Source organism: Oncorhynchus masou, chromosome 18 (genome assembly GCF_036934945.1).
Source record: "Oncorhynchus masou masou isolate Uvic2021 chromosome 18, UVic_Omas_1.1, whole genome shotgun sequence".
Taxonomy (NCBI): domain Eukaryota; kingdom Metazoa; phylum Chordata; class Actinopteri; order Salmoniformes; family Salmonidae; genus Oncorhynchus; species Oncorhynchus masou.
In genome coordinates this window covers 13,866,988-13,894,324 of record NC_088229.1, presented here as the reverse complement: position 1 = coordinate 13,894,324, position 27,337 = coordinate 13,866,988, and the positions used below count along the sequence as shown (strand labels likewise).

The 27,337-nt window shown below is 46.2% G+C and overlaps 1 pseudogene; it reads right to left on the bottom strand.

Annotated features, from left to right (window-relative positions):
* The window catches only part of LOC135504002 (zinc finger protein 385A-like), a 163,403-nt pseudogene that overhangs the window by 14,118 nt on the left and 121,948 nt on the right, over positions 1-27,337 (bottom strand).

The following is a 27,337-nucleotide window of genomic DNA, read 5'->3' as shown; positions in this document are numbered from 1 at the left end:
TTTAGAGCTCTGGGTTCAGCTGTCTACTCTTTTTAGAGCTCTGGGTTCAGCTCTCTACTCTTTTTAGAGCTCTGGGTTCAGCTCTCTACTCCTTTTAGAGCTCTGGGTTCAGCTCTCTACTCCCTTTAGAGCTCTGAGGTCAATAGAGAGCAAGTCAAAAGAAAGAGAAATAAACACCCATCCGACCCCTTCGGAATGTCCAGTACTTCCGTCATCACAACATAACCCGATGGTTCCAGAGGTGGGTCAAAGACACAAAATACATATGAAAACATAGTTAGGGTGATGAAAAGCAGCCACATCAGCATGTTAAGTCCCTCACCATCAGTTAGTAGTTCTGATACTGTATGACTGGGCTGAGGGCTGGACTGGGCTGAGGGCTGGACTGGGCTGTGAGCTGGACTGGGCTGAGGGCTGGACTGGGCTGAGGGCTGGACTGGGCTGAGGGCTGGACTGGGCTGAGGGCTGGACTGGGCTGAGGGCTGGACTGGGCTGTGAGCTGGACTGGGCTGTGAGCTGGACTGGGCTGAGGGCTGGACTGGGCTGAGGGCTGGACTGGGCTGAGGGCTGGACTGGGCTGTGAGCTGGACTGGGCTGTGAGCTGGACTGGGCTGAGGGCTGGACTGGGCTGAGGGACTGGGCTGGACTGGGCTGAGGGCTGGACTGGGCTGTGAGCTGGACTGGGCTGAGGGCTGGACTGGGCTGAGGGCTGGACTGGGCTGAGGGCTGGACTGGGCTGAGGGCTGGACTGGGCTGAGGGCTGGACTGGGCTGAGGGCTGGACTGGGCTGGGGCTGGACTGGGCTGTGAGCTGGACTGGGCTGAGGGCTGGACTGGGCTGAGGGCTGGACTGGGCTGTGGGCTGGACTGGGCTGAGGGCTGGACTGGGCTGAGGGCTGGACTGGGCTGTGAGCTGGACTGGGCTGAGGGCTGGACTGGGCTGTTGGCTGGACTGGGCTGAGGGCTGGACTGGGCTGAGGGCTGGACTGGGCTGAGGGCTGGACTGGGCTGAGGGCTGGACTGGGCTGTGAGCTGGACTGGGCTGAGGGCTGTACAGGGCTGAGGGCTGGACTGGGCTGAGGGCTGGACTGGGCTGAGGGCTGGACTGGGCTGTGAGCTGGACTGGGCTGGACTGGGCTGTGAGCTGGACTGGGCTGAGGGCTGGACTGGGCTGAGGGCTGGACTGGGCTGAGGGCTGGACTGGGCTGGACTGGGCTGTGAGCTGGACTGGGCTGTGAGCTGGACTGGGCTGAAGGCTGGACAGGGCTGAGGGCTGGACTGGGCTGAGGGCTGGACTGGGCTGAGGGCTGGACTGGGCTGTGAGCTGGACTGGGCTGAGGGCTGGACTGGGCTGAGGGCTGGACTGGGCTGAGGGCTGGACTGGGCTGAGGGCTGGACTGGGCTGTGAGCTGGACTGGGCTGGACTGGGCTGTGAGCTGGACTGGGCTGTGAGCTGGACTGGGCTGAAGGCTGGACAGGGCTGAGGGCTGGACAGGGCTGAGGGCTGATTGGGCTGTGAGCTGGACTGGGCTGAGGGCTGGACTGGGCTGTGAGCTGGACTGGGCTGTGAGCTGGACTGGGCTGAGGGCTGGACAGGGCTTAGGGCTGGATTGGGCTGTGAGCTGGACTGGGCTGAGGGCTGGACTGGGCTGAGGGCTGGATTGGGCTATGAGCTGGACTGGGCTGTGAGCCTGACTGGGCTGAGGGCTGGACAGGGCTGAGGGCTGGATTGGGCTGTGAGCTGGACTGGGCTGAGGGCTGGACTGGGCTGAGGGCCGGACTGTGCTGAAGGCAGGACGCTGTGTGACTTAAGGACTGCAGGCTAAATGTCACCCTGTGAAGCAGAGGCGGCCAGACTGCACCCATAAACATTTTACATGATTGTGGCGCCCCGACACTGTACTGTGCTGGCTCGGATATGTTATTTTCACATTGTCATTTCAAGTATGGTTCCAGCAGCTATGGTGGAATGCAGGCCAGCCCAGTACAGCTCAGTTTGGCTCGGCTCCATTTGGCCCAGTAGTGTGGAAATGGTATTGGTGCTTGGGTGTCGGTGGGACAAAGCCACAGGAAAGATATAAAAACATGTGGGGAGAAGAAAGGCATCCAGACACAATCTTGAGGTTCGGAGTTATAACACTGAATAATGTCTCATGGTCTCGGTCTTTATCAATGTCTATGTTATTCTTTCAGATGTGTTTGATGACACCTGCTCTGTGTTCCCATGGTGAAATTGTCTGCTAAACAGTGTTCGGTACTCAGTATAACCTTTTCAAATGCCACCGTGACCAGATTGAACATTTTGCCCTGTTCTTTCATTCCTAAGTGTTTTTGATCCAGGGAGGGACGGAGAGACAGAGTGAGACTGGTGACAGTGAGGGAATGGAAAGTTCCGGGTGGGGGGAGGAGAGGGACAGAGACTGAAGCAGAAAGAGAGAGAGAGAGAGAGAGAAACAGCCACACCCTCCACAGTGCCCTCTGTCTCTAATAACCAATCTGTCACACCAACAGCACCAAATGACATTAGGGTCAAGCCCTGATCTGTTTCACCTTTCCTTGTGCTTGTCTCCACCCCACTCCAGGTGTCGCCCATCTCACCATTGTCCCCACTCCCCTATGTTTGTCTGTTGCCGGTTCGTCTGGTTTGTCAAGTCAACCAGTGTTTTTGTCTCAGCTCCTGCTTTTCCCAGTCCGTCTTTTCTCGCCCTCCTGGTTTTGACCCTTGCCTGTCCTGTCTCTGAGCCCGCCTGCCTCACCACTCTGCCTGTCCTGTCTCTGAGCCCGCCTGCCTCACCACTCTGCCTGTCCTGTCTCTGAGCCCGCCTGCCTCACCAATCTGCCTGACCTGTCTCTGAGCCCGCCTGCCTCACCACTCTGCCTGTCCTGTCTCTGAGCCCGCCTGCCTCACCACTCTGCCTAACCTGTCTCTGAGCCCGCCTGCCTCACCACTCTGCCTGTCCTGTCTCTGAGCCCGCCTGCCTCACCACTCTGCCTGTCCTGTCTCTGAGCCCGCCTGCCTCACCACTCTGCCTAACCTGTCTCTGAGCCCGCCTGCCTCACCACTCTGCCTGTCCTGTCTCTGAGCCCGCCTGCCTCACCACTCTGCCTGACCTGACCCTGAGCCCGCCTGCCTCACCACTCTGCCTAACCTGTCTCTGAGCCCGCCTGCCTCACCACTCTGCCTGTCCTGTCTCTGAGCCCGCCTGCCTCACCACTCTGCCTGACCTGACCCTGAGCCCGCCTGCCTCACCACTCTGCCTAACCTGTCTCTGAGTCCGCCTGCCTCACCACTCTGCCTGTCCTGTCTCTGAGCCCGCCTGCCTCACCACTCTGCCTGTCCTGTCTCTGAGCCCGCCTGCCTCACCACTCTGCCTGTCCTGTCCCTGAGCCTGCCTGCAGTCCTAAACCTTTGCCCCACTACTCTGGAGTATCGACCCATGACTGCCTTGACCTGTCGTTTGCCTGCCCCTGTTGCAGTAAACAATAAACATTGTTACTTCAACACAGTCTGCATTTGGGTCTTACCTTCAAACCTGATAGTTAAATGAAACTATTAAACTGAGATCAGCTGTGATCTTTCCATACTAATAAATGTCATCCGACAGCTACAGTAACCTGTCTTATTCTCCTCCACTCACATCATATTCCTCTCTCTCTCCCTCCATATATCCCCTCTCCCCTTTCTGTCCTCCCAGACCCCACAGTTGATTTTGACTGTGTAACAAATCACATTCTAATACACAGTCAAACACAACCCAGAATTATAAACACACGACCAGGGGTTCCGAAATGAAGTGGCCAAGAAAAGCTGCTGAGTCATGGTGCCATTATTTATATAAGTCACCTGTTTCTCTGAGGCCAACCTCTAAATAGGTAGCCTGGTCCCAGATCTGTTGGTGCTGTCTTGCCAACTCCACGTGACAATGACGATCGGAATGACATAGGAGTTGAAAAGTCAGCACAAACAGATCTGGGACCAGACTACTAAAACAGGACAGACATTCTAGAAGCCTTTGGTTCTTATGATGGCACAAAGCAATACTAGTACAGAAGATTTCTTCAAAGAAGTCAGAGAACTCAAGAGCATCATTTCAGGTCCAACAGCACATGCTGTTGTCCCCAGATCAACCTGCTTGTTGGCAGGGAATCTTTTCCATGATACGATGTGCTACTCTAGCGTTTCCGTGGTGATGGTGCTACTCTGCCGTCTCTGTTCAAAGGTCCTGTTCCAAAACTGTACTACTCAAAATTAGTACTTACTTCCTTGCTTGTTCCGTCCTTAAAAATAATCCCTAATCTGAAATGAGATGTGACATCATGGGGTTTCCATAACACAGCTTTCACCAATGTAGTGTCATGTCAGATCAGTGGTTACTTCAAGGGAGAAAGGAAGGAATGTATTTCTAAAGTATTTCAACTTGGAGCTAGGTTCTGCAAAAATGTAGAGACAAATATAGCTCCTGTTTCGAAGTCCTTAGTGAGTCTCAGCTTCTCTCCGGCATATTTGTCATTTCAGGGTCAGTGGGAAAGCAATGACAGAAGAGATCTGGGCCTGAGTCGGTGGTGCTGACACGGCTGTTCTGGTGGGAATGTGAGAGGAGCAGACTACGGCCTTTAGCCAAGGTCAGATAAAACACAGAGACAGGAGCCATAGAGGAGCAGAACAAAATACTTGTTATTCATTTATAATTGTTATTCCTTCATATTTGTGAAGAGCTATTCATATCTCCCTCAGCACATAGTGGTCAGTTCATGTAGAAAATACTATAGTGAATACTACGGTATTATGGACAAACAAACACTGTAGTAAATGCAAAACACTACAGTCCTTAAAAGCACTACATTTTTTTAAAGAGTAAATACTCCATATTTAATGTGCATATACTCTGCCCATTCCCCTCCCCCATATCACAATGTGTGCCTCCTATAAGTGAGAAACCTACATGCCAAATATAGCCCATATTGTGTTCCCTACAGGTTATAGAAAAGAGCAGAAGCCCTGAACTATCTGTTCAGAACCCAGTCCTACAAATCTACCTACCTACCTACCTACCTACCTACCTACCTACCTACCTACCTACCTACCTACCTACCTATTTTAGTATTTCTCCAGCAAGTTCCAGAAGGAGAAAGCCTCCACCTACATGTAAGTGCTAGGAGGCATTGCAGGTCTCTCTCCTCCATGATTACCTGGGTTACAGGGGTCGCTGATGTCAGGGGCGGAGGTAGGAGGTTCACCAGGGAGGGATGGAGAGGAGGTGAGGGAGACAGGTCGGCCCGACTTGTCACCCTCCTGGGGGCGACTCTTGGAGGTCTCGATGCCTTTAACTCTCCGTGCATGGCGGTTGCCTTTGTAGTGGGCTTCTGCCTGGCTCTGGAGAGAGAGAAAAAGAGCGAGTGAGTGAGTGAGTGACATTATGAAATCCATGTACACAAACAACAAGTGTGTGGTTAAAATAGGCAAAGAATACACACATTTCCTCCCACAGGGCAGTGGGGTGAGACAGGGATGCAGCTTAAGCCCCACCCTCTTCAACATATATATCAACAAATTGGCGAGGGCATTAGAAAAGTCTGCAGCACCCGGCCTCACCCTACTAGAATCTGAATTCAAATGTCTACTGTTTGCTGATGATCTGGTGCTTCTGTCCCCAGCCAAGGAGGGCCTACAGCAGCACCTAGATCTTCTGCACAGATTCTGTCAGACCTGGGCCCTGACAGTAAATCTCAATAAGACAAAAATAATGGTGTTCCAAAAAAGGTCCAATCGCCAGGACTACAAATACAAATTCCATCAAGACACTGTTGCCCTAGAGTAAACAAACACTATGCATACCTTGGCCTAAACATCAGCGCCACAGATAACTTCCACAAAGCTGTGAACGATCTGAGAGATAAGTCAAGAAGGGCATTTTATGCCATCAAAAGGAACATAAAATTTGACATACCAATTAGGATCTGACTAAAAATACTTGAATCAGTTATAGAACCAATTGTCCTTTATGGTTGTGAGGTCTGGGGTCTGCTCACCAACCAAGAATTCACAAAAATGCAAAAATATCTTCCGTGTACAGAAAGATGAACCTGGAGAAGAGTCCCCTAAGCAAGCTGGTCCTGGGGCTCTGTTCACAAACACAAACACATCACATAGAGCACCAGGACAGCAGCACAATTAGACCAAACCAAATCATGAGAAAACAAAAAGATAATTACTTGACACATAGGAAAGAATTAACAAAAAACAGAGCAAACTAGAATGCTATTTGGCCCTAAAAAGAGAGTACACAGTGGCAGAATACCTGACCACTGTGACTGACCCAAACTTAAGGAAAGCTTTGACTATGTACAGTGAGCATAGCCTTGCTATTGAGAAAGGCCGCAGTAGGCAGACATGGCTCTCAAGAGAAGACAGGCTATGTGCACACTGCCCAAAATATTAGGTGGAAACTGAGCTGCACTTCCTAAACTCCTGCCCAATGTACGACCATATTAGAGACACATATTTCCCTCAGATTAGACAGATCCACAAAGAATTCGAAAACAAACCCGATTTCCGTGAACTCCCATATCTACTGGGTGAAATATCACAGTGTGCCATCACAGCAGCAAAATTTGTGACCTGTTGCCACAAGAAGAGGTCAACCAGTGAAGAACAAACACCATTGTAAATACAACCCATATTTATGCTTGTTTATTTTCCCTTTTGTACTTTAACCATTTGTACATCATTACAACACTGTATATACACATAATGTAACATTTGTAATGTCCTTATACTTTTGGAACTTCTGTGAGTGTAATGTTTAATGTTCATTTGTATTGTTTATTTCACTTTTGTATATTATATTATTATTGCTTAACATATGTTTCCCATGCCAATAAAGTATTTTGAATTGAGAGAGAGAGAGAGAGAGAGAGTGTGTGCATTTAGATGTCATTACAACAACAGGTGAATATAACATTATGACAATGGACACAGACGGAGTAGAAAATCTTGACACACTAATATAGCACACCTGGATACACACACACACACACACACACACACACACACACACACACACACACACACACACACACACACACACACACACACACACACACACACACACACACACACACACACACACAGTTTCGGCATCCGGTATGCTATTCAATCTGCACCAGGAATAGGAGACGGGATGGCAGGTTGCAGACAGGCTTACAGTGGATAGAGAGGAATACTGTAACAGGTGATCTGACCACTGATCAGGAAATACTGTGAGGCAGTAGTCTGTCTGTTTTCCCTAACAATACCACATTACAACTGGCCCTAATCTAGGCCTCAGTTCTCTTGTTCTCTTCTCCTCTGACTCCTCCACAGTCAGAGATTACCCAGCTCCAGCCGCCATGACTGCAGGCTCCAGTCATGTGATTATACCAGACATGATGAGAGACATGTCTGCAGAAGGGGGTTGAACTGCATGTCAAGGCCAGAGATGATGCCATCGTGCAAACACACAAACACTCACTGTCCTGTAGTAACCACTTTTTTGGTTACTACATGATTCCATGTGTGTTATTTCATAGTTATGATACCTTCACTATTATTCTACAATAGTCTGTCTCAGTGTGTCATTGGGATGGTCAGATTGCCTTTAGGTTGGCTAGGCCTCAAGACACCAGGGGATATATTTCTAGACTGGCAACCATAGGAGCCGTAAGAGCTGTCACACATAGTCTACATTTAACATTTACATTACATTTAAGTCATTTAGCAGACGCTCTTATCCAGAGCGACTTACAAATTGGTGAATTCACCTTCTGACATCCAGTGGAACAGCCACTTTACAATAGTGCATCTAAATCATTAAGGGGGGGGGTGGTGAGAAGGATTACTTATCCTATCCTAGGTATTCCTTGAAGAGGTGGGGTTTCAGGTGTCTCCGGAAGGTGGTGATTGACTCCGCTGTCCTGGCGTCGTGAGGGAGTTTGTTCCACCATTGGGGGGCCAGAGCAGCGAACAGTTTACATCCTCATTATAGCCGGCTGCTGCAACAGTGCTGTGCTTCACACACACATTGTCCCTCTGCTGTGCACATCTGTGACCACCTCAAACAGATCATCTGACAGCTAACTGAAAATGGACTGCCTAAAGCCTCTGGAATGGTGTGTATCTGTGTTTGTATACATTGGCAGGCGAATAATTATTGTATCAAGATGATGATTATTATTAAGTAGGGGGCTTATTGTGTGTCACTCTTTAAATACAGGGCTGGAGAGCTGCTGACAGCTGCAACAGACAGGTGATGAGAGGAATAGAGAAATCAAGAGGCACAGCACACCACAGCACAGTACACCACACCACACCACAACACGCCACACCACAACACACCACACCACAACCCACCACACCACACCACAGCACAGCACATCACACCACAGCACAATACAACACACCACAGCACAGCACACCACAGCACAGCACAGCACACCACAGCACAGCACAGCACAGCACACCACAACACACCACAGCACACCACAACACACCACAGCACACCACAGCACACCACAACACAACACAGCACACCACACCACATCACATCCCATCTCATCCCTGGCTTACTAGGAGCTCAGGCCAGGGATAGATAAGCTTGGTAGGGAAAGAGAGGAGGGGAGAGGAGAGGGGAGGAAGGTGAGAGGGGAGTGGAGAGGGGGGCCTTGCTGGAGAGGTGGAGGGATGGTGGCTTGGACATGGCTGGATGGACAGCAGAAGGGATGGCTATGTAGTTGGGATGGCTGAGAGGGGAGGAGAGGGGAGTGGCAGCTTTGGCTGGATAGCTGGACCACAGGGGTTGGCTCAGTTGTTGGGATGGCTGGGGACAGACAGGGAGAGGTGAGAGAGGAGAGGACTCAGGCTGATGCTCCTGTGGTGTGGATGGCGCTGGCACTAGCCTTTTGGTCAGGGCGTCAGGTATGTCCAGTCCCTGCCGGGTCCATTGATGTGACAATGACATGGGAGTTATTGAGGCAGCACAAACAGATGAGGGAGTCAGGCTAGGCCGGATGGTTATAGCACTCTCCCCTGTGGTCAGGGCATCAGGTGTGTTCTGTACCCGGTGTGCCCGGGCACCAACCAGCCAGTTATCTCTTTAAGGCTGTAATTGCTGACATCATGTCAGTGATTCTCTCATTAACACAGGTGTGAGTGTTGACGAGGACAAGGCTGGAGATCACTCTGTCATGCTGATTGAGTTTGAATAACAGACTGGAAGTTTCAAAAGGAGGGTGGTGCTTAGAATCATTGTTCTTCCTCTGTCAACCATGGTTACCTTCAAGGAAACATGTGCCGTCATCATTGCTTTACACAAAAAGGGCTTCACAGGCAAGGATATTGCTGCCAGTAAGATTGCACCTAAATCAACTATTTATCGGATCATCAAGAACTTCAAGGAGAGCGGTTCAATTGTTGTGAAGAAGGCTTCAGGGTGCCCAAGAAAGACCAGCAAGCGCCAGGACCATCTCCTAAAGTTGATTCAGCTGTGGGATCGGGGCACCACCAGTACAGAGCTTGCTCAGGAATGGCAGCAGGCAGGTGTGATCGCCTCACTGTGCATGCAGATGCAAAGACTTTTGGAGGATGGCCTGGTGTCAAGAAGGGCAGCAAAGAAGCCAATTCTCTCCAGGAAAAACATAAGGGACAGACTGATATTCTGCAAAATGTTGTAACAACGTTCTTCGTTTGTCGAAAGAGAGTCGGACCGAAATGCAGCGTGTTGGTTACTCATGTTTTTAATGAAGAAAAAACGGAACGATACATGAAATAACTAATAAATACAAAACAATAAAACGGAACGTGAAACCTAATTACAGCCTATCTGGTGAAACTACACAGAGACAGGAACAATCACCCACGAAATACACAGTGATACCCAGGCTACTTAAATACAGTTCCCTATCAGAGACAACAAGAATCACCTGACTCTGATTGAGAACCGCCTCAGGCAGCCATACCTAAACTAAACACACCCCTAATCAACCACAATCCCAATGCCTACAAAAACCCCAATACGAAAACACAATAACATAAACCCATGTCACACCCTGGCCTGACCAACTAATTAACTAAAACACAAAATACTAAGACCAAGGCTTGACAAATGTACAGCGATTGGACTGCTGAGGACTAGGGTAAAGTCATTTTTTCTGATGAATCCACTTTCCGATTGTTTGGGGCATCCGGAAAAAAAGCTTGTCCGGAGGAGACAAGGTGAGCTCTTCATGTAATTGTCAATAAAAGCCTTTGATACTTATGAAATGCCTGTAATTATACTTCATTATTCCATAGTAACATCTGACAAAAATACCTAAAGACACTGAAGCAGAAAACTATGTGGAAATTAATATTTGTGTGATTCTCAAAACTTTTGGCCATGACTGTAGAATAGTGTAGGGTAGTGTAGTGTCTTGTATTGTATGGTAGTGTAGAGTAGGGTTGGTGTAGGGTATGGTATGGTAGTGTAGAGTAGGGTAGAGTATGGTATGGTATGGTATGGTAATGTATGGTATGGTAGTGTAGAGTAGTGTATGGTATGGTAAGGTAGTGTAGTGTAGGGTGAGGATCTTTGCAGAGACTGGCGCTGAGGGTGAGTGGGGTGCTGAAATCCTTCTCAGCTCCCTTTCCGAGCAAGCTGTGGATCGGGGTCATAGTTGGCCACCCAGAGGTAGATTACGTAACTCTTTATTGGTCAGTGTCAATATTTACCAGCATGTTTATGTGTCATACTTGTATGGCTGAGAGGTCCTGTTCTGGGCTATTAACAATGAAGTTATACCCAGCATGGAACCTGGGCCCTGCAGGAGCAGGAAAATATTGACATTATGTGGAAGGCATCAGCAAATGACAGGCATATTATGTATGGCTCTGGGAGACATGTAACTTGGGGAGGCTTGTGGCGGAAGAATCAGAATTAGTTGTGTAACATAGATAATTCAGATGTGTTGTGTCTTTGGCAATGCCGGATTAAGTGATATGATATGCTATTCTATAAAATCCTTTCTCTGTAATTAATATTACCTGATTGAGCTAACCATGTAAATGTAATTAACTAGAAAGTCGGGGCACCACGAAAGAGTGTTTATTATCTTCCGAATAAACTCTGAAAGACCTAGTAATATTTTACATCAATAGCAGTCAATATTAATCGTCACCTTATTTCAGTCTCATCTGAACATTGTAGATTTCTTGGTTATCTTCACGAACCCTGGCTAACAAGTTGAATCAGCAATACAAAATTGGGTTTAATTGTTTATTTACTAAATACCTAACTAATCACACAGAATTACATATACACAGAATTAATCATACCTTGATTGCAAATTATGTCATAAAGGAAAAAGTTCATAGCGGACGGAACAGATATGACAGCTTGTTACACAAAGGAAAAAGGCTGGGTTTGAGTGAAAGAGCGGGAAGACTGAGGAACAAAGGGAGAAGCTGTGCTATTGTAAATACAGTATCTTATGCATTCTAAATTACCGCCCATTTGGAAAAGGAAAAAGCAATAAATATTGACTCTGAGCTGCGCTTTGGTAGGTTGGTCGTAGATGCTGGCCGTGTTGGCCAAAAGAAATCATCCTGTCCTCGGAAGAATGTCACTGGTGGTAAATTGGGTACGTTGTAGTATCGTCGTTGTGTGGTAGACTGGATACATTGTCCATCCTTTCCTAGCCCACGTTTACAGCTGCTGTTGCTAACTCAACGGCTAGGATGTCTCACTTCTTTAGTGAATAAGAGTTCAAAGTTTATACCATTCACAACCAAAGCTCACGCTGAGGTTGGCTTAGTTCTGTAGTTGACATGTTAGTCCTTTTCAACGTATGGACCGTCGTCCTATTGTCCTCAGAACAGATAGTTACATATTCGTCAAGGGCTTATATAGTGGAGGGAGAGGAGGGTGTGTTTCATAGTTTATAACCCATGTCTCTTCACAGGGGCGGGCCACTGATTGAGCAGAGCTCTAACTTCATGAAAACCCAAATCTCTCATTTGGAAGCTAAAATTACATTTAATCTTTTCACAAATAGTGTCACATTTCAACAATTAAATTGCACAACAATTCCATGTGAATCTGATAACTAGAATGTGTAGACTTTCCCAGATACAGTTTATGACGTCCTGTCATCAGTCATAATGTTTCAGATGACAACCGAACTGACATCATATTCATTAAGTACCAATGCATATTTTCAATTGGTTCTATTTCCGAAATATGGTTCCTTTCCCCCCACTTGTTTGATGTTCTCAGACTATGATTAACAAAGGCTATTCAACAGTCCTTCAGCAGAGTCAAGAGAGAGAGGGGAGAAAGGTATTTATGGGGGGTCATTAACCTTACCCACAGGCCAACATCATAACAGATGTCTTATCTGCATAACATGCTTATGTGATATACTCGTTATTAGAATGTTTCCCTTCAGACTCTGGTGTTGGCAGTTGCACGTCTTCCTTCAGCTGGGGCCCAATCACCTGGGGCCCAGAGAGGGGAGAGGTCAGGCTTGTCTTTCACATGTCCCTGGTGCTATGCAGAATATCAGAAAGGGAAGAGGACAGGAGAGAACATTGTCTTCATATGTGAATGTGTTACCTATTCTTAAACCATGTGAAGGGATGACGTGATTAATGGGGAACCAATTACTTGTCTCCACAATGTCTGTGCGCCAGTCACTCCCTCCTTTGGCATTGGGGGGAGGTGTATGGCAGTGTCTGGAAACATTGTATGTCATCTTTGATGTTGCACTTATCCTGGGATAGTGTATGACCTAGAGGCTCACTCCCCTCAGTGAGCTTGTCCAGGAGTGTTATAAAGAATGGGTTTTACTTGAGATGGGAGTATCTGAAGTTGACAATTGATTTATGCCATTGGTCGAGTTAGTATTTTTGTTTTATGAGTACCAGGATTGAGATCGGAACCTCGTCTTAGGGGCCAAACTGAACGATAATATATAGCGAATGCTATCTGGCTCCGGGATACTGCTTTCTCATTTATAAAGTCTCACCTTGTGACCCGTTCCAAACATCTGTGGTTTGTTATGTAGACTAGGGGGTGGATCTTTGCTATAAAAGATCTCAGTAGCCTTTGTGTTGGCTCTCTCAATGGATCATCAGAGATGGTGATTTGTTGATCAGCCATCGTTATTGCAAAGCTCTCACTATTAAAGATTTAGTTTAAGTATAACTCCGACTTGTGTGATAAGTTTGTCTCGCCTCATTTGATAGTAAAGAAATGAACCACCACAGGCTACACACTTCGATCTTGTCTGTTTAGATAAGGTCAAATGTGATGTCAAACATGTATGTATATTTCTTTCCAGAATACCATTCCACTCGGTCAGGGCGGATACTCGGTCAGGGCGGATACTCAAAACTAATTTGACTGGGTCAACCACAATATGTTTTTAAAAAGTGCCACACTTTTACCAGCAGAGCCACACAGGATCTTGAGTGTCTTATGGAGGGCTCTACCTCTGTGGCCTGCACAGCTCTACTGCTGCCTAGAAGAAACCAGCTCTGCACCACAAAAACCACACAGAGGTCATGTTTGTAGGCTGTTCAGTATTACTAGATGTGGGTTACTGGACACTCCCTCTAGGTGTGTTATGGGACACTCCCTAGTCTGCGTGTGGTTTTGTGTGCAGCAGTAAAATCTGCGTCTGATTTATATATGCCACAGGATACTAATGCCCATAACAGCCAAGGTCCAATACTCCGGCATAGGCCAACAGACTAAAGGGACTTTCTACTGATGGATACACTGATAGTGTGATTTGCTACAGTAAGATAAAGAGAGGCCTTCTAAAGCATTCAGAGAATATTGGTGATACGAGACATTAAACCATTATTTTTTTTTGCTTTAAAAAAACATATGTTGCATTCATGCACACTGCATTACAACATGACACATCTAGATAAACCTATACCCTATGTTTTGCTTTTGCACATTAAAAACACCTGGAGATAAACTATACCATATGGGTAGACAGATGAAAATGCTGTTTTTAGCAGAGTGGATGATTCACATTAATCAGATTATAGAAGAGAAGGTGGTCTAAAAACCTGATGCTGCTGCACAGAGACTTCATGTGTGTCACAAATGGCACCCTATCCCCTATGGGCCCTGGTCCAAAATAGTGCACTTCATAGGGTGCCATTTGCAACACAGATTTTTTATATTTTAGCAGATGCTCTTATCCAGAACGACTTGCTCAAGGGCACATTGTTGGCTCTGGGATTCAAACCAGCAACCTTTAGGTTACTGGCCTAATGCTCTAACCACTAGGTTACCTGCCTCCCTAGACTTCAATGTCATTGGGTATGCTTATGTAAAATCAGTTTCCATACCCCCAAGAACTTCCTAAGTCAACTTTCCCATGTTGATCTGGGGGAGAGAAAATCCCTTTGAAATGTGGAGGAAAATCCTATTTCATGCTCTCAGCTTGCTGTCTCTTTTCCAGGCTGTCATTGTAAATAAGAATTTGTTCTTCTTAATTGACTCGCCTGGATAAATAAAGTTTAACTCAAACAATTGCCTAGCAACATTCGAGGGCCATATCTTCAGTACTGTACTACAGACCTGGGCTCAAATACTATTTGAAATAATTTAAAATAGTTTATCTGTGCTTGATTGAGCTTACCTGTTGCATTGAAATAAATAGAAAAGTCCCCAAAATACAAAATCCTGCCCATCTTGCACGCCAGGCAGGCTACAGCAAACACATTCAAATATTTCAGATGGTATTTGAACCCATTTCTGCTGTACTACCTCTCACACACAACTCTCACTTGGGCTCGAAAAAACAGACTCCAATGAGGCCCCCACTGCCAAGCCACAACATAACACAAACAGACACAAACAGAAGCACCAAACACGACAGAAACACAAATAGATATATGCATCCCCTCCATGGTGTCACCACTTTTTTCCCCAGAGAAATAAACAAAGAGATAAAGAATAGCAAAAAGAAAAATAGCCATCTGAACAGAGTGTATATAGTGGTAGTAGGTGTCCTGTATGGTGAGTTGTGGTAGTAGCTGTTGTGAATGGTGGGTTGTGGTAGTAGGTGTCCTGTATGGTGAGTTGTGGTAGTAGGTGTCCTGTATGGTGAGTTGTGGTAGTAGGTGTCCTGTATGGTGAGTTGTGGTAGTAGGTGTCCTGTATGGTGAGTTGTGGTAGGAGCTGTTGTGAATGGTGGGTTGTGGTAGTAGGTGTCCTGTATGGTGGGTTGTGGTAGGAGCTGTTGTGAATGGTGGGTTGTGGTAGTAGGTGTCCTGTATGGTGAGTTGTGGTAGGAGCTGTCCTGAATGGTGAGTTGTGGTAGGAGCTGTTGTGAATGGTGGGTTGTGGTAGTAGGAGTCCTGTATGGTGGGTTGTGGTAGGAGCTGTCCTGTATGGTGGGTTGTGGTAGGAGGAGTCCTGTATGGTGGGTTGTGGTCGTAGCTGTCCTGAATGGTGAGTTGTGGTAGGAGCTGTTGTGAATGGTGGGTTGTGGTAGTAGGAGTCCTGTATGGTGGGTTGTGGTAGGAGCTGTCCTGTATGGTGGGTTGTGGTAGGAGGAGTCGTGTATGGTGGGTTGTGGTAGGAGCTGTCCTGTATGGTGGGTTGTGGTAGGAGGAGTCCTGTATGGTGTGTTGTGGTAGTAGGAGTCCTGTATGGTGGGTTGTGGTAGTAGGTGTCCTGTATGGTTGGTTGTGGTAGGAGCTGTCCTGTATGGTGAGTTGTGGTAGGAGCTGTCTTATATGGTGAGTTGTGGTAGGAGCTGTCCTGTGTGGTGCGTTGTGGTAGTTGTTGTTGTGTATGGTGGGTTGTGGTAGTAGCTATCCTGAATGCTGAGTTGTGGTAGGAGCTGTCGTGTATGGTGAGTTGTGGTAGTAGCTGTTGTGTATGGTGGGTTTGTGGTAGTAGCTGTCCTGTATGGTGAGTTGTGGTAGTTGTTGTCGTGTATGGTGGGTTGTGGTAGTAGCTGTCCTGAATGGTGGGTTGTGGTAGTAGCTGTCCTGAATGGTGAGTTGTGGTAGTAGCTGTCGTGTATGGTGAATTGTGGCAGTAGCTGTTGTGTATGGTGGGTTGTGGTAGTAGCTGTCTTGAATGGTGGGTTGTGGTAGTAGCTGTCCTGTATGGTGAGTTGTTGTAGTAGCTGTCGTGTATGGTGAATTGTGGCAGTAGCTGTTGTGTATGGTGGGTTGTGGTAGTAGCTGTCCTGTATGGTGAGTTGTGGTAGTAACTGTCGTGTATGATGAGTTGTGGTAGTAGCTGTCCTGTATGGTGAGTTCTGGTAGTAGTTGTCGTGTATGGTGAGTTGTGATAGTAGCTCTCCTGTATGGTGAGTTGTGGTAGGAGGAGTCCTGTATGGTGGGTTGTGGTAGTAGGAGTCCTGTATGGTGGGTTGTGGTAGGAGCTGTCCTGTATGGTGGGTTGTGGTAGTAGGTGTCCTGTATGGTTGGTTGTGGTAGGAGCTGTCCTGTATGGTGAGTTGTGGTAGGAGCTGTCTTATATGGTGAGTTGTGGTAGGAGCTGTCCTGTGTGGTGCGTTGTGGTAGTTGTTGTCGTGTATGGTGGGTTGTGGTAGTAGCTGTTGTGTATGGTGAGTTGTGGTAGTAGCTGTCCTGTATGGTGAGTTGTGGTAGTTGTTGTCGTGTATGGTGGGTTGTGGTAGTAGCTGTCCTGAATGGTGAGTTGTGGTAGGAGCTGTCGTGTATGGTGAGTTGTGGTAGTAGCTGTTGTGTATGGTGGGTTTGTGGTAGTAGCTGTCCTGTATGGTGAGTTGTGGTAGTTGTTGTCGTGTATGGTGGGTTGTGGTAGTAGCTGTCCTGAATGGTGGGTTGTGGTAGTAGCTGTCCTGAATGGTGAGTTGTGGTAGTAGCTGTCGTGTATGGTGAATTGTGGCAGTAGCTGTTGTGTATGGTGGGTTGTGGTAGTAGCTGTCTTGAATGGTGGGTTGTGGTAGTAGCTGTCCTGTATGGTGAGTTGTTGTAGTAGCTGTCGTGTATGGTGAATTGTGGCAGTAGCTGTTGTGTATGGTGGGTTGTGGTAGTAGCTGTCTTGAATGGTGGGTTGTGGTAGGAGCTGTCCTGTATGGTGAGTTGTTGTAGTAGCTGTCGTGTATGGTGAATTGTGGCAGTAGCTGTTGTGTATGGTGGGTTGTGGTAGTAGCTGTCCTGTATGGTGAGTTGTGGTAGTAACTGTCGTGTATGATGAGTTGTGGTAGTAGCTGTCCTGAATGGTGAGCTGTGGTAGTTGTTGTCGTGTATGGTGAGTTGTGGTAGTAGCTGTCCTGTATGGTGAGTTGTGGTAGTTGTTGTCGTGTATGGTGGGTTGTGGTAGTAGCTGTCCTGAATCGTGGGTTGTGGTAGTAGCTGTCATGAATGGTGAGTTGTGGTAGTAACTGTCCTGTATGGTGAGTTGTGGTAGTTGTTGTTGTGTATGGTGGGTTGTGGTAGTAGCTGTCCTGAATCGTGGGTTGTGGTAGTAGCTGTCCTGTATGGTGAGTTGTGGTAGTTGTTGTCGTGTATGGTGAGTTGTGGTAGTAGCTGTCCTGTATGGTGAGTTGTGGTAGTTGTTGTCGTGTATGGTGGGTTGTGGTAGTAGCTGTCCTGAATCGTGGGTTGTGGTAGTAGCTGTCATGAATGGTGAGTTGTGGTAGTAACTGTCCTGTATGGTGAGTTGTGGTAGTTGTTGTTGTGTATGGTGGGTTGTGGTAGTAGCTGTCCTGAATCGTGGGTTGTGGTAGTAGCTGTCCTGTATGGTGAGTTGTGGTAGTTGTTGTTGTGTATGGTGGGTTGTGGTAGTAGCTGTCCTGAATGGTGGGTTGTGGTAGTAGCTGTCATGAATGGTGAGTTGTGGTAGTAACTGTCGTGTATGATGAGTTGTGGTAGTAGCTGTCCTGTATGGTGAGTTCTGGTAGTAGTTGTCGTGTATGGTGAGTTGTGATAGTAGCTCTCCTGTATGGTGAGTTGTGGTAGTTGTTGTCGTGTATGGTGGGTTGTGGTAGTAGCTGTCCTGAATCGTGGGTTGTGGTAGTAGCTGTCCTGAATGGTGAGCTGTGGTAGTTGTTGTCGTGTATGGTGAGTTGTGGTAGTAGCTGTCCTGTATGGTGAGTTGTGGTAGTTGTTGTCGTGTATGGTGGGTTGTGGTAGTAGCTGTCCTGAATCGTGGGTTGTGGTAGTAGCTGTCATGAATGGTGAGTTGTGGTAGTAACTGTCGTGTATGGTGAGTTGTGGTAGTAGCTGTCGTGTATGGTGAGTTGTGGTAGTAGCTGTTGTGTATGGTGGGTTGTGGTAGTAGCTGTCCTGTATGGTGAGTTCTGGTAGTAGTTGTCGTGTATGGTGAGTTGTGGTAGTAGCTGTCCTGAATGGTGAGCTGTGGTAGTTGTTGTCGTGTATGGTGGGTTGTGGTAGTAGCTGTCCTCTATGGTGGGTTGTGGAAGGAGTTGAAGGTCACAGGGTTGGAGTGAGTATGTCAGAAGTTCTATAGTGTGTTGTACCTCACAGTTGAAAGACATTACAGGGTTAGAGTCAGAGTGAGTATTCTGGGTGTTGGTAGGAGCTGCTCTGTACCTCAGAGTTGAAGCGTATCTGGCAGACGTTACAAGAGATGATGGGCCTCTTGGTTTTCACCAGTGGAATGCCGAAGGTATGGTTGATCACGGCCTTCTGCACTGGGTCCATCTGTGTGTGTGTGTGTGTGAGAGAGAGAGAGAGAGAGAGAGAGAGAGAGAGAGAGAGAGAGAGAGAGAGAGAGAGAGAGAGGATAATCATGAAACAGGGAAATTATGTATAATTATGTATAATGAAATTATGTATAATTATGTATAGTCCAGTGTCTAGCCCAGTGTCTAGCCCAGTGTCTAGCCCAGTGTCTAGCCCAGCGACCAGTCCAGTGTCTAGCCCAGTGTCTAGTCCAGTGTCTAGCCCAGTGTCTAGCCCAGCGACCAGTCCAGTGTCTAGCCCAGTGTCTAGCCCAGTGTCTAGCCCAGTGTCTAGCCCAGCGACCAGTCCAGTGTCTAGCCCAGTGTCTAGCCCAGCGACCAGTCCAGTGTCTAGCCCAGTGTATAGCCCAGCGACCAGTCCAGTGTCTAGCCCAGTGTCTAGCCCAGCGACCAGTCCAGTGTCTAGCCCAGTGTCTAGCCCAGTGTCTGGCCCAGTGTCTGGCCCAGCGACCAGTCCAGTGTCTAGCCCAGTGTCTAGCCCAGCGACCAGTCCAGTGTCTAGCCCAGTATCTAGCCCAGCGACCAATCCAGTGTCTGGCCCAGTGTCTAGCCCAGCGACCAGTCCAGTGTCTAGCCCAGTGTCTGCCCAGCGACCAGTCCAGTGTCTAGCCCAGTGTCTAGCCCAGCGACCAGTCCAGTGTCTAGCCCAGTGTCTAGCCCAGCGACCAGTCCAGTGTCTAGCCCAGTGTCTAGATCAGCGACCAGTCCAGTGTCTAGCCCAGTGTCTAGCCCAGCGACCTGTCCAGTGTCTAGCCCAGTGTCTAGCCCAGCGACCAGTCCAGTGTCTAGCCCAGTGTCTAGCCCAGCGAACAGTCCAGTGTCTAGCCCAGCGACCAGTCCAGTGTCTAGCCCAGTGTCTAGCCCAGCGACCAGTCCAGTGTCTAGCCCAGTGTCTAGCCCAGCGACCAGTCCAGTGTCTAGCCCAGTGTCTAGCCCAGCGACCAGTCCAGTGTCTAGCCCAGTGTCTAGCCCAGCGACCAGTCCAGTGTCTAGCCCAGTGTCTAGCCCAGCGACCAGTCCAGTGTCTAGCCCAGTGTCTAGTCCAGGGACTAGCCCAGTGTCTATCCCAGTGTCTAGTCCTGAGTAGTACTCCAGACCAGTGTTAGAGCAGTGTTCTCCTGACCCTAACCTAACCCTGTTCACCTGACCCTGTTCACCTGACCCTGTTCACCTGACCCTGTATAGCTTAACCCTGTATAGCCTAACCCTGTGAAGCCTATCCCTGTTTACCTGACCCTGTTCACCTGACTCTGTTAACCTAACCCTGTTCACCTAACCCTGTAAAGCCTAACCCTGATCACCTAACCATGTATAGCCTACCCTGTTCACCTGACCCTGTTCACCTGACCCTGTTAACCTAACCCTGTTCACCTAACCCTGTTCACCTAACCCTGTTCACCTGACCCTGTTCACCTGACCCTGTTAACCTAACCCTGTTCACCTAACCCTGTTCACCTAACCCTGTTCACCTAATCCTGTTCACCTGACCCTGTTCACCTAACCCTGTTCACCTGACCCTGTTCACCTGACCCTGCTCACCTAACCCTGTTCACCTGACCCTACCATGACCCTGTTAACCTAACCCTGTTCACCTGACCCTGTTCACCTAACCCTGTTCACTTGACCCTGTTCACCTGACCCTGTTCACCTAACCCTGTTCACCTGACCCTGTTAACTTGACCCTGTTCACCTGACCCTTTTAACCTAACCCTGCTAACTTGACCCTGTGTGTGTGTGTATGTGTGTGTGTGTTTGTCTTTGTGCAGCAGCCAAGCAGACCAAAGCATTATTTGACAACTGTTAAAGTACTACAGCTGTCATTACACTCTGAAAGACTCCATACAGCTCTGAGACTCCAAAAAGCTCTGAAAGACTCCAGAAAGTCCTATAAGACTCCAAAAGCCCTAAAAGATTCCAAAAGCCCTAAAAGACTCCAAAAGCCCTAAAAGATTCCAAAAGCCCTAAGACTCCAAAAGCCCTGAAAGACTCCAAAAAGTCCTATAAGACTCCAAAAGCCCTGAAAGACTCCAAAGGCCCTGAAAGACTCCAGAAAGTCCTAAAAGACTCCAAAAGCCCTGAAAGACTCCAGAAAGCCCTAAAAGTCTCCCAAAGCCCTAAAAGTCTCCAATAGCCCTAAAAGACTCCAAAAGCCCTGAAAGACTCCAAAAAGTCCTATAAGACTCCAAAAGCCCTGAAAGACTCCAAAAGCCCTAAAAGACTCCAAAAGCCCTGAAAGACTCCAATAGCCCTGAAAGACTCCAAAAGGCCCGAAAAGCCTCAAAAAGCTCTGAAAGCCTCCAAAAAGCAATTGATTCAGCAGGCTACTGGCATTACAAACCTAGCTGAAACACTACTGTAGCTCTGTTGGCAAAACTTTTATAGATAACTGTGACACCTTTTGTAAACAGAAGAAGCGCTCCAAGAATGACGGATTCCATCCAAATCATCTTGGTTCCTAGACCCTGTCCACGCGTTTCAAGGCTGCGTTGAGACAATGACTTAATAGTGACCCAAACCCTGCTCAGATACTCCCCACCATTTGTGTTTCTGAGTTATAGTGTTTCTGCAAATGTACATTGTCCCAGGAGTGTTGGCAGTCATAATGTAAGTAACCTAATGTCTGTCCCTCTAACTCTCCCGAATGCCTCTGTCAGTTCTACAGCTATTGTCAGCAGTAATTGTGTGCCTCTGAACCTGAGTTATACTGCTAGCCCTAGTATGAAACCCACTGTGTGAAGTTTCCCCTGCAGCTCAAACATAAATATCACTGTCATGTTTACCTCTGATAAGCCTCTCAGTGAAGTAATAAAAACAATCAAGAATCATAGAAAGTAACTAAAACGAGCCCACATTAACCTATGTAGAATAAGAAACAAGGTTCATGAAATCAATAACATGCTAGTAAGAGATAATATTCATATACTGACAAACAGGTTAACCTTCCTCACCTAAAGTCCATTCTTGAGGGCAGTTGCTGTAGACCACCAAGTGCTAACAGTCAGTATCTGGATAATACTGTATGTGTGAAATGCTTGATCATTCATGTGATATCAACAGAGAGTTATATTTTCTGGGTGATCTAAATATTGACTGGCTTTCATCAAGCTTCCCACTCAAGAAAAAGCTTCAATCTGTAACCAGTGCGTGCAACCTGGTTCAGGTTACCAGGCAACCTACCAAGGTATTTACAAATGTATTGATCTCATCTTTACAAACCCGGCTAAAACATCTTCAATTCAATTTTTGGGCAAAAAGGCGAACTCTGCTCCATCTTTCATTGAATCAGATGGCTCATTCATCATTAAAACCCCACTGATTTATAACTTCTTTAATTATATACCTGTATATTTTTTAACTTAGGCATTACATGACAACCATGACAACAACAAATTCTGAGCCTATACATCCATATATATATAACTTACCAAATTATGAAAGGCAAGCATTGTAAATTTGAATTACGTAAAGAGAGTGTGGAAAAGGTCAATTTTTTGTTATTGTCTATCAACAACGACAAGCTTTTCTGGGTCTGGACAACTAGAATGGAAAATTATTGGGGATGAAAGCAGATTATATTGACACTCTTATTTGTCAATCCGAGCCTACAGCAAAGGTCATTCTGCAAAGAATAGCAAAGCACCGTTTACTGGCGAAAACAGCCAACCAATCACCCTGTTACCAACCCTTAGTAAACCTTTGGGAAAAAATGTGTTTGACCAGATACAATGGTATTTCACAGTTAACTATTTAACAACAGACTTTCAGAACACTTATAGGGAAGGGCATTCAACATATATGGAACTTACACAAATGACTGATGATTTGCCGAGATAAATTTATAATAATAAGATTGATAATGTTAAAGCTGCAGAAACAGCTCCTACATCCATAATCTGTGGCTTTACATCCCCTGCTATATTGTGAATTGAGAGTTACCTGTCTAACAGAACACAGAGGGTGTTCTTTAATGGAAGCCTCATCAACATAATCCAGGTAAAATCAGGCATTCCCCAGAGCAGCTGTGTAGGTCCCTTACTTTAAACAATATTTACTAATGACCTGCCACTGGCACTGAGTAAAGCCTGTGTGTCTATGTATGCTGATGACTCAACACTATACACATCAGCTACCACATTGTATTGTGGATATGTTGTGGTAGAGTAGTGTGTAATAATGTGATATATTGTAGATATGTTGTGGTAGAGTAGTGTGTAATAATATGTTATATTGTAGATATGTTGTGGTAGAGTAGTGTGTAATAATGTGTTGTATTGTAGATATGTTGTGGTAGAGTAGTGTGTAATAATGTGTTATATTGTAGATATGTTGTGGTAGAGTAGTGTGTAATAATGTGTTATATTGTAGATATGTTGTGGTAGAGTAGTGTGTAATAATGTGTTATATTGTAGACATGTTGTGGTAGAGTAGTGTGTAATAATGTGTTATATTGTAGATATGTTGTGGTAGAGTAGTGTGTAATAATGTGTTGTATTGTAGATATGTTGTGGTAGTGTGTAATAATGTGTTGTATTGTAGATATGTTGTGGTAGAGTAGTGTGTAATAATGTGTTATATTGTAGATATGTTGTGGTAGACTAGTGTGTAATAATGTGTTGTATTGTAGATATGTTGTGGTAGTGTGTAATAATGTGTTATATTGTAGATATGTTGTGGTAGACTAGTGTGTAATAATGTGTTGTATTGTAGATATGTTGTGGTAGTGTGTAATAATGTGTTATATTGTAGATATGTTGTGGTAAAGTAGTGTGTAATAATGTGTTATATTGTAGATATGTTGTGGTAGTGTAGTGTGTAATAATGTGTTATATTGTAGATATGTTGTGGTAGTGTGTAATAATGTGTTGTATTGTAGATATGTTGTGGTAGAGTAGTGTGTAATAATGTGTTATATTGTAGATATGTTGTTTTAGACTAGTGTGTAATAATGTGTTGTATTGTAGATATGTTGTGGTAGTGTGTAATAATGTGTTATATTGTAGATATGTTGTGGTAAAGTAGTGTGTAATAATGTGTTATATTGAAGATATGTTGTGGTAGTGTAGTGTGTAATAATGTGTTATATTGTAGATATGTTGTGGTAGTGTGTAATAATGTGTTGTATTGTAGATATGTTGTGGTAGAGTAGTGTGTAATAATGTGTTATATTGTAGATATGTTGTGGTAGACTAGTGTGTAATAATGTGTTATATTGTAGATATGTTGTGGTAGTGTGTAATAATGTGTTGTATTGTAGATATGTTGTGGTAGAGTAGTAAGGAATAATATGTTGTATTTTAGGCAGGGCGGCAGGGTAGCCTAGTGGTTAGAGCGTTGGACTAGTAACCGGAAGGTTGAAAGTTCAAACACTCGAGGCGACAAGGTACAACTCTGTCGTTCTGCCCCTGAACAGGCAGTTAACCCTCTGGTAGTACCTCCCTGTTTGTCTGTTTTCATACAAAAGGCACATCTTATTGTTACTGAATAAGATGAGAACAGAGAAGAAACCCGCACACTGCTCTTGACAGTGTCACTGTTCCTTTATAAGCTTTGTATATTGGCCTATCAGATGGGGTTGGAGTCAAGGGAAATAAGTAAGTGTTACCAAATATAACAATGTGCATTTCATAAATATAAGTGTGTAAATAAAATGTATTAAACACATTTGTAAAACCACAATGACCCATCAAGCAAGTTTTCATTGGGTACAGTGCAAGAAAAATGGAAAATTAGGTAGTGCTTCTCCGTTTCAGTTCGTTATCTTCCGTTTGGTGCCTAATATACACTTCAATGGTTTGAAAGCTATGTGGGCTGGTGCAGCTGCTTTGTGAGGGAATGACCGCACGCAAATTGTTTCAGCTGGGGCGTCCATCATGAGGATGTTAGGCCTGTAAGGCCCCTCAGCATAAATGGAACTGACTAGCTTTAGCTCCAGGACAACGCTGAGCAGGACAATAAGTCCCTAGTTAAACCACAGTCCCAGACACAAAGAGACAGGAAATCCAGTCAGCCTGTCCTGTGGTCTCTGAACTGAACTGAGTCCACAACCCTTATCTGAACCATCATTTATTCTTGGGCTCATATTTAATTGACAACATTAGCAGATGATACATCGTTGGTGTGGATTTCGACTAAGCAGAGCCAACAGTCTAGCACTTCATTTTGTGCAGCCTACGCTGTAGCATTGGCATGCAGCTTCACTGGACAAAATAAAACTTTATTAGACCGTTTTGAATTACATTTCCATTCCTTGACATGTCTTCGTAAAAATAATTTTCAAACCTTAAGTTACTCAGACAGTTACTGAGACACAAATCGCTCTCAACTCGAGTGTAAAAAACCAACTCATTTTAGATTGTACATTTAGATGATAACCATAAATGTCTTCTCATTGTCTTACAGCCAGAGCGAGCCACGTATACAAACTGCTTAAGTTGGCTGGAGAGACGGCCGAGGGGAGAGGCTGAAATTAATACGCTCTTAAGTCAAACAAAAACAATTTGGAAATCTGCACTGGGATTGTAACCAGGCAACCCAAAATGGGAAAAACTAAACAGATAAGAGGAACAGAGAGAGAGAAGGCTGATACAGGGAGCAGAGTGACAGCACAGGCCATCTGACCATACCATCTGTAGAGAGAGGAGAGGAGAGGAGAGGAGAGGAGAGGAGAGGAGAGGAGAGGAGAGGAGAGGAGAGGAGAGGAGAGGAGAGGAGAGGAGAGGAGAGGAGAGGAGAGGAGGGGAGAGGAAGGGAGAGGAGAGGAGGGAGAGGAGAGGAGAGGAGGATCAGGCTCATCCTGACATCTCATATTCTTATCTCTTCTGGTCCTCTTCCCCCTCTTTCTCCCTCTCCTCTTTCTCCCTCCCCCTCTACCCCACTCTTCCAATTTCCCAGAACTTATCTCTCATCTCTCCAAGCCCTTTCTGGGTCTGCTGTCCACATGGAGACACACAGGAAGAGAGGATGGATCACGGCCTGTAACGCTGCACTATGATGACATAGTGTTCCTTGACCTCCAGGAGTATACGACCCCCTGCAACCAGCTCGGTCATTGGTAAATGCTCTATAACGTGTATTAAAAGAACAGAAACCTCAGCTCTAAACTAATCCTGTTTCATAGCCATATATCCTGCAAATGAAAACAAACACCACTTCCACCAAATGTTGATCAAATGCATATGTAACCCTCACGCATGAACAAAGCTGTCGTCAGTGTGTGTGTGTGTGTGTGTGTGTGTGTGTGTGTGTGTGTGTGTGTGTGTGTGTGTGTGTGTGTGTGTGTGTGTGTGTGTGTGTGTGTGTGTGTGTGTGTCCAGTTTAATGAGAGCTTAACAGAACAGTACTGGGGGGTTGAGTCACTGAGTCCAGGCCAGTATTTTGGGTGGTGCTCCACTTCTCTTCACTACGTCTGGGTGGAGGTACTGTCAAACAGTGCTCAAGTCAACAGGTACTTCTCAGTTACTGCTCCACTGCCCTCTGATCTCCAGTAAAACGTTTGTCCAGAAAGAGAGTGGTTTCCATGGTTTCCATGGTTTCCATGGTTTCCAGGTGTTTGATGCCAATCCATTTGCTCCGTTCCGGCCATTATTATGAGCCGTCCTCCCCTCAGCAGCCTCCACTGACGAGCACACACACACACACACCATAAAGGGGCATCATTCACTCACTCAGACACAGTACAAGTCAACACACCTCGCTTCTCCTAATAGTGTGTTTTAAAGGGACAATTAGCAGTATAAATTAATGATGTGTAGCAATTCATTCTTAACTTATAAATGCCTCATGAGCTTAGTTGAATTGTTGTACCCCATCAGAACCCAAAATAGAAGCGTGTTTTACTCCAATGTTTGTAAACAAAGTAAATGTAAAAAAAAAACACTGTACAGCCTCAAAACATGGTCAAAACTATAATGTTGATATTATGAATGGTCAGTCCATGCATCCATAGCTCTGAGAGTGGTTACATTTCTCCAGCCTCATCCCTCATGTTTTCACTGAAACGGTGACACTGAGTGAGCTTTGTTATTGTTTCAACTGCTGATTGGTCATTCAACAGAAAACAGAATCACAACAATGTCTGTAAAACAGCCCAAACACCGGCATACCACACATCTCTCAAACACACAGCCCAGACAGCAGCATACCACACATCTCTCAAACACACAGCCCAAACAGCGTCATACCACACATCTCTCAAACACACAGCCCAGACAGCAGCATACCACACATCTCACAAACACACAGCCCAGACAGCGTCATACCACACATCTCTCAAACACACAGCCCAGACAGCAGCATACCACACATCTCTCAAACACACAGCCCAGACAGCAGCATACCACACATCTCTCAAACACACAGCCCAGACAGTGGCATACCACACATCTCTCAAACACACAGCCCAAACAGCAGCATACCACACATCTCACAAACACACAGCCCAGACAGCAGCATACCACACATCTCTCACACAGGTCAGACAGCAGCATACCACACATCTCTCAAACACACAGCCCAGACAGCGTCATACCACACATCTCTCAAACACACAGCCCAGACAGCGTCATACCACACATCTCTCAAACACACAGCCCAGA